This window comes from Heteronotia binoei, chromosome 5 (genome assembly GCF_032191835.1).
Source record: "Heteronotia binoei isolate CCM8104 ecotype False Entrance Well chromosome 5, APGP_CSIRO_Hbin_v1, whole genome shotgun sequence".
NCBI lineage: Eukaryota > Metazoa > Chordata > Lepidosauria > Squamata > Gekkonidae > Heteronotia > Heteronotia binoei.
The window spans coordinates 130,289,535-130,301,619 of record NC_083227.1 but is presented as its reverse complement, the minus strand read 5'-3'; positions in this window follow the sequence as shown (position 1 = coordinate 130,301,619).

Genomic DNA, 12,085 nt, shown 5'->3' with positions numbered 1-12,085 from the left:
TATGTATTTTTCTATGGAGTTGATGCTATAGGTTGGGCAAATCATAAAAAACACTGTTGCCCACTTATCTACTGAAGCACAATTTGTATCCACTTCTGAAGCATGCAGAGAATTAGAGTGGTTTATAAAGTTATTGGAGGATTCTGGTATTAAAGAACCTTTGCCAGTTCAAATACTGCTAGAGGACAACCAGAGGTGTATTGCCTTCTCCTCTTTCAGAAAAGAACAGTGTGCTGACAAACAGGGCCAGCTCACCCACTAGGAAAACCAGGTGGTTGCCTAGGGTGCTGGCAGGGTGAGAGAGTCGAATTTGGCCTCCCCCCGTAGGCAAATGCCTAGTTTGCCTGCTCCCCAGCCTCCTCCTCTCTCCCTCCCCCACCAGGTCTATTTCAACGCCTGGAACCAGCGGTCAAGCGCCGTGCTCTGTGCTATCTAAAGGTGTGCCCCCTCTGCTGATCAGCTGATCTGTGGGTTAAACCATGTGGCACGCTCACTGTCAGTGCCTTGGCAGGCCAGCAGCAGTGGGAAGGACCACGAAGCCTGAAAGGGCAGCTGCAGCACTGCCTCCCCCGCCCCACTTCCTTCCCATCCAGGAAGTGGGGAGGAGGCAGCGGTGGCGTGGGTGGGGGGGGGTGGCAGGCCGCAAATCTGTCTAGGGTACTATGTGCCCAAGGGCCAGTGCTGCTGACAAAGCACATTGGAATTAGGAACAAGTATGTAAGGGTCCTGCAGGGACAAGGAGTTGTCAAGCAATATTACATTCCCACTGCGAAAATGACAATGGACATATTTACCAAACTGCCACCAAGAAACAAATATCAGGACCTGTGGGACAACCTAAACATTGTGAACCTCAATGGCATACAGAGTCGAGAGGAAGTGCTGCACTGAGTGACCCAGCATGTAAGGACATTGGGGGATAGTATATCAATCTGTGCGTATAGATGTTATCTCTTTGGATGAGAAGCCTCTCTTTGTCTTAAACTGGGAGCTGCTCTCTCTTCCTCTCCACAGCCTTCCATGGAGACACATGTCTCTGCATATCTCTCCTGTAGAAGATGATGATGATGATGGTGATGATGATGATGATGATGATATTGGATTTATATCCCACCCTCCACTCTGAATCTCAGAGCGGCACACAATCTCCTTTACCTTCCTCCCTCAGAACAGACACCGTGTTAGGTGAGTGGGGCTGAGAGGACTCTCACAGCAGCTGCTCTTTCAAGGACAACCTCTGCCAGAGCTATGGCTGAACCAAGGCCATTCCAACAGGTGCAAGTAGAGGAGTGGGGAATCAAACCCGGTTCTTCCAGATAAGAGTCCGCACACTTAACCACTACACCAAACTGGCTCCCTTAGATACAGTGATGCATTGTATCTCTCTTAGACACTGTAGGTACAGTGCCCTCATACTCCCACACACATGCTGCCAGACAAGCTGGCCATTTGTGATAGGAAAAGTACTCTTTGGATTAGTCTTCTTTCTCTTCTGCAACCTGAATGTGAACTGGATCTACTTGAGTAAATGTAAGTTTAGCTTTCTTGCAATATACTTCTTGGGAGATTTATTTACTGCACTCAGTATCATGTTTCTGTGACTGGGCAAAACTCTGCTATAGTAGCCAAATATCTCAACGCTATTTTCTTCAGGGGAACTGATCTCTGTGTTGTAATTCCTGGAAGTCGCCAGATCCCACTGGAGGCTAGCAACGCCAATCTTGCAGAGAGCCTCTTTTTCAAACACTGAGCATCCACAAGCAATTATGCACAAGAGGCAATGACAATTCATCCGAATTATGGGGGCTGAGTTTAGTCTCTGCAGCTATTTCATACAAAATGTCTTCATTCAGCTCAAAGATCCAACTTTTCACAGTGTGATTCAAAAGTGAGTTCATGTTTCTGGCTTGTTGCTCCCCAAGGACAAGCCTCACAGCTTCTATTAGGCATGACTTGACAAGATCCTCTTCTGACTGTATGGAGCTTTCTTACACTCAGTCATACAGAAAGCAGCACAGTTGGAGGCTGGAAGAACAGGTTCTTTTGCCTGAGAGAAGTGTCCAGTTGAATCCACCTGGGAAAATTACAGAATATGCTCCCGCTTTTGAAAGAATTCAGTATCTTCTGTGAATGCTATATGACTTAGTTTGCAGTCGCCCTTTGATTTGTTGGGTTTCAGACTGTCTCCACAAAGGGCTTTGTTGCAAAGAATGTGTTGAGGCTTTTCAAAGGACTTGTCAACAATATTTGTGAAGTCCCATTGTAAAAATATTTCTTTGTACAACTGTTTCTTTCCTGAAGCCATAAATGTTATGTCTGGTGCCTGTAGTTACATACTCCTCTCCACCTCTGACCCCCTTCCTTGGTTTCAGGTTGTGTTCCTAGTGCCAGCTGTGGGTTGGAAAATACCTGGAAACTTTGGGGGATGAGGCCTGGGGAGGGTGGTATTTGGAGAGGGAAGGGGCCTCCACAGGATATAATGTTGTAGCCCAACGGCCAAAGCAGTCATATTCTCCAGGGGAACTGATTTTGATCCTCCGAAGATCAATTATGATACCAAGAGATCTCTATAGACTTGCCAGTCCCCAGGTCCCAGCAGGGGATCCCCCCAGTTTTGCAGGCTCCAGCAGGACCCAAAGCTGCATTGAGAGGGGTGAGCAGCAAAGTCATGTGACTCTTCCCAGTGAGTGTGTGAGAGATTAAGACAGCACAGCCCCTGCATGCATAAAGAGTGAACTGGAACCTGATTATGGGATGGAGGAAAACTAGAGTAGACTTCTCTCTCCTATACTCTCATTGTCCTGTTAGTCTGAAGAAGCTGGTGGAATTACAGTAGTCTGTAACATTCAGCAGCTCCTGTGAGTAAATTGCCCCAGTGAGATCACAAAGGTGTTGGCTTGCAAACTCTATTTTGGCTGCTCTGTGTGCGTGCGTGTGTGTGTTCACTTTCATTTAGTGGAAGTGCGGCTGCTGGGGAATGAGGAAATGAAGACTATTCAGGGGAACTGCAATGTTGTATTTTTATTTATTTTAGGGAATGGGGAAGTCTCCAGGCTCCACCCCCAAAGTCCCAAGGTATTTTATGAATTGGACCTGACAACCCCAGCAATGTTCCCTCTAAGCTGCAGAGTCTTGTGAGCAAAAAATCTACTTTGTGAGCTACTGGTATTAAAGTTTGTGAGTGACTGGTATTAAAGTTTGTGAGCGACTAGCATTAAAGTTGTGAGCTACTGCATAATTTATTGTGCTCTGGGGTCATCCTTCCTGAGCTAAGACAAAAATGTGTGAGCTGGAAGCTAAAAATCAGTGAGTTAGCTCACATTAACTCAGCTTAGAGGGAACACTGAAACCTAGATCTTCAGATGCTGCGATGCCCATGATAACTTTCTCCAGGGTTTAAAACAAATCCATGAGTAAGGCCTGTGAGTGCTTTAGGCTCTGTTTGTCTTCTTAGCACAGTGCAAAAAAGAAGGAATCTATTGCCTTATATATACATACTGGGTCCTAAAATGTCCTTGCAACAAGATAGTAAATGGCCATATCATAGAAACAACAGTCCCAGCAACACTACCAGGTAGCAGCCCATTGGGGAAAGAGCTTGGTTGCCCAACAGGCCTATTCACAGTAGGGGTGGGGGGGGGGACCCTAACAAAACAATGTTTCCTGATGATGAAAAGCTGCAATGAAAAAATGTTTATTGAAGATCATAATAATGGCAAACACAATTAGTAGCTTACAAATAACAATGTATGAGAACTGTAAGTAAATTTGTTACCCTTCAAAAAAAACACAGCCTAATTACCTCCAAGTTAAGAATTCTGGATGTTGGCTCAGCTCAAGTTAGATTGCATGCATACGGGCAAAATGCACTGGAGAGATAATATTTAGTAGCTTCAGTACCAAGAATGCTTAGTCTTGTTCTCCTGACAAAAGATGAAAAAGTTAACAGCAGGATTTTTCCTCCTGTTTAGCCAATTGAAAAGTTGAAATGCATGCAGTGGTATTGACACCTCTGTGTAATGCTTTCAGGAGGGGCTATGGCTTAGTGGACAAGCCTCTGCTTTGCATGCAGAAGGTCCCAGGTTCAACTCCCAGCATCTCCAGTTAAAAGGACCTAGTTGTTGGTGATGTGAAAACCTCCTGAGGCCCTGGAAAGCTGCTGCCAGCTTGAGAAGACAGTAATGACCTTGATGGACCAATGATCTGAATCAGCATAAGGCAGCTTCATATGTATGTGTTCTTGTATAATACAGCATCTGAAACACAATTCATGCTGAAAGTTAACTCAGTATCTGGCATTAGAACCAGTTGGGAAAAACATACCCTCCAAACCTGTGTAAAAATGGTAATTCTAGTGAACATTATTACACTAATCCCCAGTTAGAAACTAGCTTTCAAATTTATGCAAATATTAAAAGGCATTTTGAAGGAAAAGGCTTTAAGTCACAGCAGCTGCTCTTCATGGTTTTGTTCCATTAGTATATAGTGACCTCCAGTGTCTGATTTTAGATGGCAATTTCAAGGCTAAATTTTCTTACCCTTGTCTTAGTGTCAATCATTCTTTTGCTACCACTTACAAACAAGAGAATGAAGAGGATTAGATCGATTACCTTCTAATTGAGTTATATGCATCATTCATTTATCTGCTGTTAATTCTAATTGCTATATGCCCCCAAAACTGTATAGGCATGACAGAGCAAAACATTAAAATTGACACCTGAGGAAAATGAAGGGGAAATACTTGAGGAATTGCCCTCCTTGGAAGACATGCCTCCTTGGATGTCATGCACAAAAATTAAATCCCAAACATGAAAACTATGTGGCTGTCAAATTAAAAAAAAAATTAATTGAAGCAACAGGTACTGCTTTGGCTTGATCTAAGAAATCAGGCTAACATATTAAATTGGAAGCTAATACCATCACCACTATTGACAACTTCGGATAAATATAAATGTAAGATTATGCTCCTGTACACCTCATTTGCTTTAGTGGTTAAAATCAAACTGTATGGCTCTTTAGGTGACTTCACTTTAGGTGAATGGGAGCTACAAAATATGTTTCAGTCACAATATTTGGTGGTTCATAATAAATACATAATTCACAAAGTGGAGTATCCAGGACCAGGAGTGATATTACCCCAATGTGTTCTAAACCTCATGTACCATCAGTGAAATATCTCTGATTGAATATGAGGTTCAAAGTACAGTCTTATTGGGACATCATTCCGTGTCTTGTCTCATTGGGCATTGCCATGGTTTCAGTCCCGAAGGTGCTCCATTTTCTTGTTAATGTTGGAAATATGTATCTGTTTTGTATGTCCTTTGAAATGTTCTAAAGTTGCAGTCATTTTAGGGTTAACATTGTGTCTGATTCCCTATTGTCTGCATGAATTAGGAAGAAGATATTGACTGCTGTCAATCAAGGTCTAGAAGTGGGAAAACCTGTTTTGTTTGTTTGGTCAGTTAGGTGACTTCCTTTGTTCAGGCAGAGAGTTGAAGAAGAAGGAAGTTGTCTCCATTAAGCATATGATCTTCTAGTGTAAGCATGTAGTTCTATAGTGTTTGTTATTTTCACCTCCCAGTACCCTTTTCCTGTAGAAATAAATATGTTTTTGCTTTTTCATGTTAAATGCCTCTCAATGATTATTTGATCCAGTGATCCATCGCACTGTTTGAGATAAATAGATTTTTTTTTCATGTTTCCGGTTCTGGCAGAGCAAGGTGGCAGTGTCCCAAGCAGTTAGGAAGCAGTGTTGGCAGAAGGTTCTTGGGAAGGGTGCTGGGGTTTTTTGGAACTCCCGGTTCCCTCCCTGCTTACCTTTGCTCCAGCCAACCTCGGGCTCCATTAGGCGAAAAAGCTCTAGCCTCTGGTACCAGAGGGGAAGGTGGAAGGCTATTGGGGAAAAAAAACAGTAAGAAAACCCAACTGATAAAAATAAATAAAAACTGATAAAGAAGGATTTTATTTCCCAGAAGAACGGTGGAATGCAGCAAGTTGGTTGAAATTTTTGAAGGCGATGGAATAGCTTTATATCGGAGCTGAGGAGAATGGAGAAGTACTGAGAAACACAGATGTAAGGAGGAAGGGAAGGGGGAGCGGCTGTGTGAATGGCAGAGTGCATGACGCAGCAAAGTCCAATATTTTTTTTTCCCCCTCCCTTTGGTTACTGCTTTCTCTTGCCTATTTGGAGACACTGTGAGAGACTTTGAGAGATATCAAGTAGCTGAGGTCTAAACAAGAAGACCAATATATAGCGCTGTGTGTTTGTTTTTGTTTTCCTTTTTTGATTTTTTTTTGGTTGACGGCTGTTCCGGGTGGACAACAAAGAAATGCATGGCGAGAAGGGTGTTTAAAGATAAGAAATGGTGATGACGACACTGGACAGGGAGGCAGCAGTGGTAGTAGCAGCAGCAGTACCAGTGGCAGCACAGGCAGCTCAAAAGTCTGTTGGGGGGGGGGGTTGGTTCCCACATTAAGATACACTGTGTTTGCCCAATAAGGAGTCAGGACTTTAAAAAAAAAAAGGCAACTTAAGAACAGGGAGAAAAAAGACAGAGACTGAGATTATAACAAGTTTGAAGGCTGCAAAGAAGAACATCCAGGACTTAGAGATTGTTAAGGACATTAAGAAGTTGGTAAGGAAAGAAGAAGGTAAGAAGGAAAGAAGGAAAGAAGAAGACCAGAAGAAGCCAGAAGAACAGAAGTGGGGGAGAGAAAAAGTTTTGTTTTTTAGTTAAAAGGACTCTTTGTTGCGGGGGTGGGGTGGAAGAGTGTGTGTCTAGACAGAACAAAATAGAGTGAAAGTAGGGTAGAAGAACAGTAAGAGGGAAACTGGTTAAGGTGAAGTAAATAGATTTAACGTATAAGTGGAGCACTGAACTGATGAGAAAGTGAGGGAAAGCAGGTTGTATGAGTGTGTGTGTGGGAGTGGTTAATGTGTAGTAATAAGAGGGAAAAAAATAATAAATAAAGGGGCTTGATTGATTTAAAGAAAATAGGATAATCAATGTAAGGTATTAGTCTGGTAGGAGTGAATAAGCAATTAAATAATAGTACAAGTTCAGAGGAAATTTCATTTATAAAATATATAAAATTAATTATAAAATTAGTACCAAGAGGTTTCATATTTTTTTTGTTGGATTCATTGTGATATTAATCAACTGAATATATAACTGATTGACAAGTGGTTTTGGAGGGAAGAGGTGGAAGTTATCTAAGAAATATAATAGGTTTTGTGACTGCTGTAAAGAAAATAGAGTGTGGTTGTATACTAAGATTATTGTGGTTGAATAATAGAGAAAACATTAAGGATGACTCAACAGATAAGGGCAAAATTCTCCCCAGGACAACCCAAAACAGTAGGGATGGCATTGTCTCAAGATTCTTTTAAGGAATTTCAAGCAAGCTTTATGGGAGCATTAAATCAAATGCAAAAGAGTTTAAGCGAGCAGATAGGAGAATTAGCAACTAAATTAGAAGGTGTAGATAGCCGATTGAAAGACACAAAAAAGACACTACTAATCTGATTAAAAACACAAAGTCAATTGAAGACAAACTAATGCTAACAGACCAACGTATTGAAAGAATAGAGTCTCAACAATAGGAACTTGAGATCAGGGCCACTAGGGTAGAAATGGATAAGGCGGATTACATTCTAAGATTTCTAAATATCCCTGAAGGGAAAAATGAAGATTTAGTGGACTTATTGGGGGAGGCTTTGGCACCAATACTAAACATGGAAAAGAAAGAGATGGAGAAGGAAATTGATTTTGTATATAGGATAAATTTGCTATATGCAAAAAAGAATGCCCTTCCCCGTGAAGTTCACCTTAAATTTATGTGGAAAAAGGATTAAAGAGATTGTATGGAGAGAGACTAGAGACCAACCCATTAAAATTAAAGGGCAAAATATCAAAATAATGAGAGAAATCCCATGGGTAATAAGGCAAAAAAGAACTGACTATAAGACTATCTAGCATTGCTGCTGCAGGAGAAGGCAATTGCGTATAAATGGCTTATTCCCAGAAGGATTGCTCTTCACATTCCAGAATACAAGGTATAAAATCGATTCAGTCATGAAACTAGAAGATTTTTTTTAAAACCAAGCAAAAAACTGGGTTATGTTGAAGGAATATAAGAACTCAAAAGAACCTCCAGGACAGGAAGATAAAGGATATCTGAAGAAACCTTCTGATATTTCATTTGAATCAGAGGAGGAACTCAGAGGAGAAGCGAACCAAGTAGAAACCAGACTACAAAGGAAAAAGAAAAACCAGCAGTCAGAGTCTAGAGGAGCACAGTACTAAAGAATGGTTAATCAAATGAAAATTGTATCAATAAACATTAATGGCTTAAATTGCCCACAGAAGAGGAGAGTGCTGATGCAATTGAGAAGGTTAAAATCAGATATTATCTGTCTTCAAGAGACACATATGAAAAGAAAAGACCAGCACCTTTTAGAAGACAAAAAACTAGGAAAAGCCTTTATTACATATGAGTCTGAAAAAAAAGAAAAGGGGTCTGATAACATATGTCAGAGGAAACATCCAAGCCAAACGTCTTCTTTTTTTTCAGAAGAGGCCAGATTCCAAGGTATCGAAATAGTCAGAGAGAACCAAAAGTTTTTATTAGTAAATACATATGCTCCAAACGAAAAACAAGAGGTCTTTTTCAAAGATTTGCATCAAGTTTTATTAGGGTATGAATATGACAATATCTGCATCATAGGGGAAATTAATAGTCAAAAGACTATCCTTTTTTTCACATAGGCATGGCTCATGGTCATGTATTGACATGTGTTGGATGTCAGCTGGATTAATGAGAGACTTCGAAGAAATTGAGATATTAACCAACAAGTTCGTGGATCATAATCCAATGATGTTAGGATCGAAAGGAGGAAGAAAGGAATATAGATGGAAGATGAACCCTGTGATAACAGCGAACAAGCAGTTTGTGGAATATGCAGAGCGAGAAATGAAATAGTTTTTTGAAATTAATAGTCAAAATGGAATGTCCCCAAAAATAGTTTGGGAAACAAGTAAAGCTTTTTATAGGGGCTTGGTTATAAAACACAATGCCATCCAAAACCGGGAGAAAAGCAAGAAAATGAAAGAACTGACAAACATGTTGGATCATAAAGAAAAACAATTAAAGGAGAAAAGACAGGTTGCTTACCTGTAACTGTAGATCTTCGAGTGGTCATCTGTGCATTCACACTCATGGGATAGTGCGCCTGCGCCGATCCCCGAATCGGTACCTGAAAAAGCCCTGGATTTTTCCGCGCTCGGCGCCAATGGGCATGCGCAGGCGTCCCAGTGCGCATGCCCACCGGCGCCAGCGCGGGGATCCCGCCAGTTCCTTCCTGACCGCTGGAAGCTCCTACTGGAGGGAGACCGTCAGCAGTGGGGAAGGAGGGCGGGTAGTGTGAATGCACAGATGACCACTCGAAGATCTACAGTTACAGGTAAGCAACCTGTCTCTCTTCTTCGTGGTCTCTGTGCTTCACACTCATGGGAGATTAGCAAGCAAAGCATACCTGGAGGCGGGAGGACGGTCAACCAGAAGAAACAGCTTGCAGCACCGCAGCTCCCAACCGAGTCCTCTGCTGAGCATGCACATCCAGCACGTAATGCTTCATGAAGGCATGCGGAGAAGACCAGGTAGCCACCTTACAGACATTGGAAAGGGACACACCCTTCAGGAATGCCACCGACGTGGCCATCGCCCTTGTGGAGTGTCCACGAACAGGTCCAGGCAAAGGCTTCTTCGCCAACAAATAACACAGTTTAATTGTCTCAGCCAGCCACTTCGAAAGTCTCTGAGACGAAATTTTGGACCCTAACTTGGGGGCAGAGTAGGAGACAAAAAGCTGGTTGTCTTTACGAAAACCCCGTGAATGATTCAAATAAAACAGGAGGGCACGCTTAACGTCTAACGCATGCAACCTGCGTTCCTCATCCAAGGAAGGGCTAGGGTAAAACGTGGGTAACCAAACTTCTAAATTAAGGTGGAACTGGGAAACCACCTTAGGAAGAAAAGCGATGTCTGGAGCTAAAGAAACCCCAGCTTCCCTAAAGGCAAGGTAGGGGTAGTCACAACGCATCGCCGTGAGCTCCCCCGCACGGCGTGCTGAAGTGATGGCAACTAAAAATGCAGTCTTCCAAGACAAAAGTTGTAAGGAACATGTTGCCATGGGTTCAAAGGGACGACGAGTCAACTTGTCCAGAACCAAAGTCAAGTCCCACAATTGTGGAGGGGATCTAGAAGGGGGGTGAAGGCGGAACAGCCCCTTCATGAACCTTTTGGAATGAGGGTGAGCGAAAACAGAGTAACCCTCCACTGAACCATGAAAGGCAGAAATAGCTGCCAAATAAACCTTGATGGAGGAGAATACCAGCCCCTCATCCACCAAAGCTAAAAGAAACTCAAAAATTGCTGAAAGCCCAACAGAGTCAGGCGACAGGGGGGAGTCAGCCACAAAGTTATTAAACTTCTTCCACTTCCTTTCGTAGGAGGCACGGGTGGAAGGCTTCCTGCTGCTTAGGAGGACTTGCTGGACCCTGGTGGAAAAACCTAGTGGTCGATGAACCACGCTGTCAGTTTCAGGGGTGGCACGTTGTGGTGGAGTACGTGCCCGCCCTGGGCCGACAACAGGTCCGGTTCTGCCGGGAACTGGTAAAAGACCCCCCTCGATTGCTGGAGCAGGATCGAGAACCAGCTCTGACGGGGCCACCAAGGAGTCACTAGGATGCAACGTGGCTTCTCCTGCACTAGCTTGTGGACTACCCTCGTCAGCAGAGGTAGGGGTGGGAACATGTAAAGGAACCAGCCCCCCCCCCACGGAAGTAGGAGTCCGTCTCCCAGCGAGGCTGGATCCGCACCTCCCCTGGCACAGAACAAGGGGCACTTCTTGTTCTCCACTGTGGCGAAAACATCTAGTTGTGGGTACCCCCAGAACTGGAACGCCGGCTCTAGGAACCGCCATTGCAGTTCCCATTCATGTGGAGAAACTCCACCCCTGCTGAGAGAGTCCGCCTGCGTGTTGAGGACCCCCGGCAGATGTGTCGCCTTCACAAAAATGTCCCACTGGAGGCACTCCGTCCAGAGATCCATCGCCAGCGAGCATAGCCTGCGAGACACTGTTCCTCCCTGTCTGTTTATATAGCACAGGGCAGTGGTATTGTCCGTAAGCAGTGCCACAGTCCTCCCCACTAGCAGTGGACGGAAAGAGCGAAGGGCAAAGTGAACCGCCAGCAGTTCTAGGTAATTTATATGGCACCGACTCAGTTTTGGTGGCCATTGACCTCCCACACATAGATCTTCTAGGTGAGCTCCCCACCCCCACAGGGAAGCATCGGTAGCGACAGTCACGGTAGGGGTTGGAAGATGGAAGGGAGCCCCTTGGCAGATGTTGCTCTCTGATCCCCACCACAGCAGAGACTGGAGAGTCCCAGGTGGGATGGTGAACCTCTTTCGAGGTGAGTCTATGAGAGGGCGAAAGTGGCGTAAGAACCACAGTTGAAGACCTCTCATGCGCAGTCTTGCGAAACGTAGCACGCTTGTCGTCGCAGCCATCAACCCCAGCATCCGCTGGAGCTGCTGGGCCGTGCCCCACTGCCGCCTCTGAAGAAGCTGTACCAGATCGATGATATCCTTTGCTCTCTGCAAAGGAAGGAATGCTCAGTGTTGATCTGTGTCCAACAGAGCCCCTATGAATTGAACTGTCTTTGACGGAGTAAGATGGGATTTCTCCACGTTGACCTGCAACCCCAGGGTGTCAAGAAGACGCAGAGTGATGGCAATGTGTGTTGTCAATTTCTCTCTCGACTTCGCCACAAGAAGCCAGTCGTCAATGTATGGGAAGACAACGACTCCCTGAAGACAAAGGTGGGCAGCCACCACACTCATCAGCTTCGTGAACACCCGAGGAGCGGTAGACAGTCCAAACGGCAGGGCCCTGAACTGGAAGTGCCGAGCACCCACTGCAAACCTTAGGAAACGCCTAAACACAGGATGAATGCTGACATGGAAGTAAGCATCCTTGAGGTCCAAGGTCGCCATCCAGTCTCCCTGATTGATGAGGGGC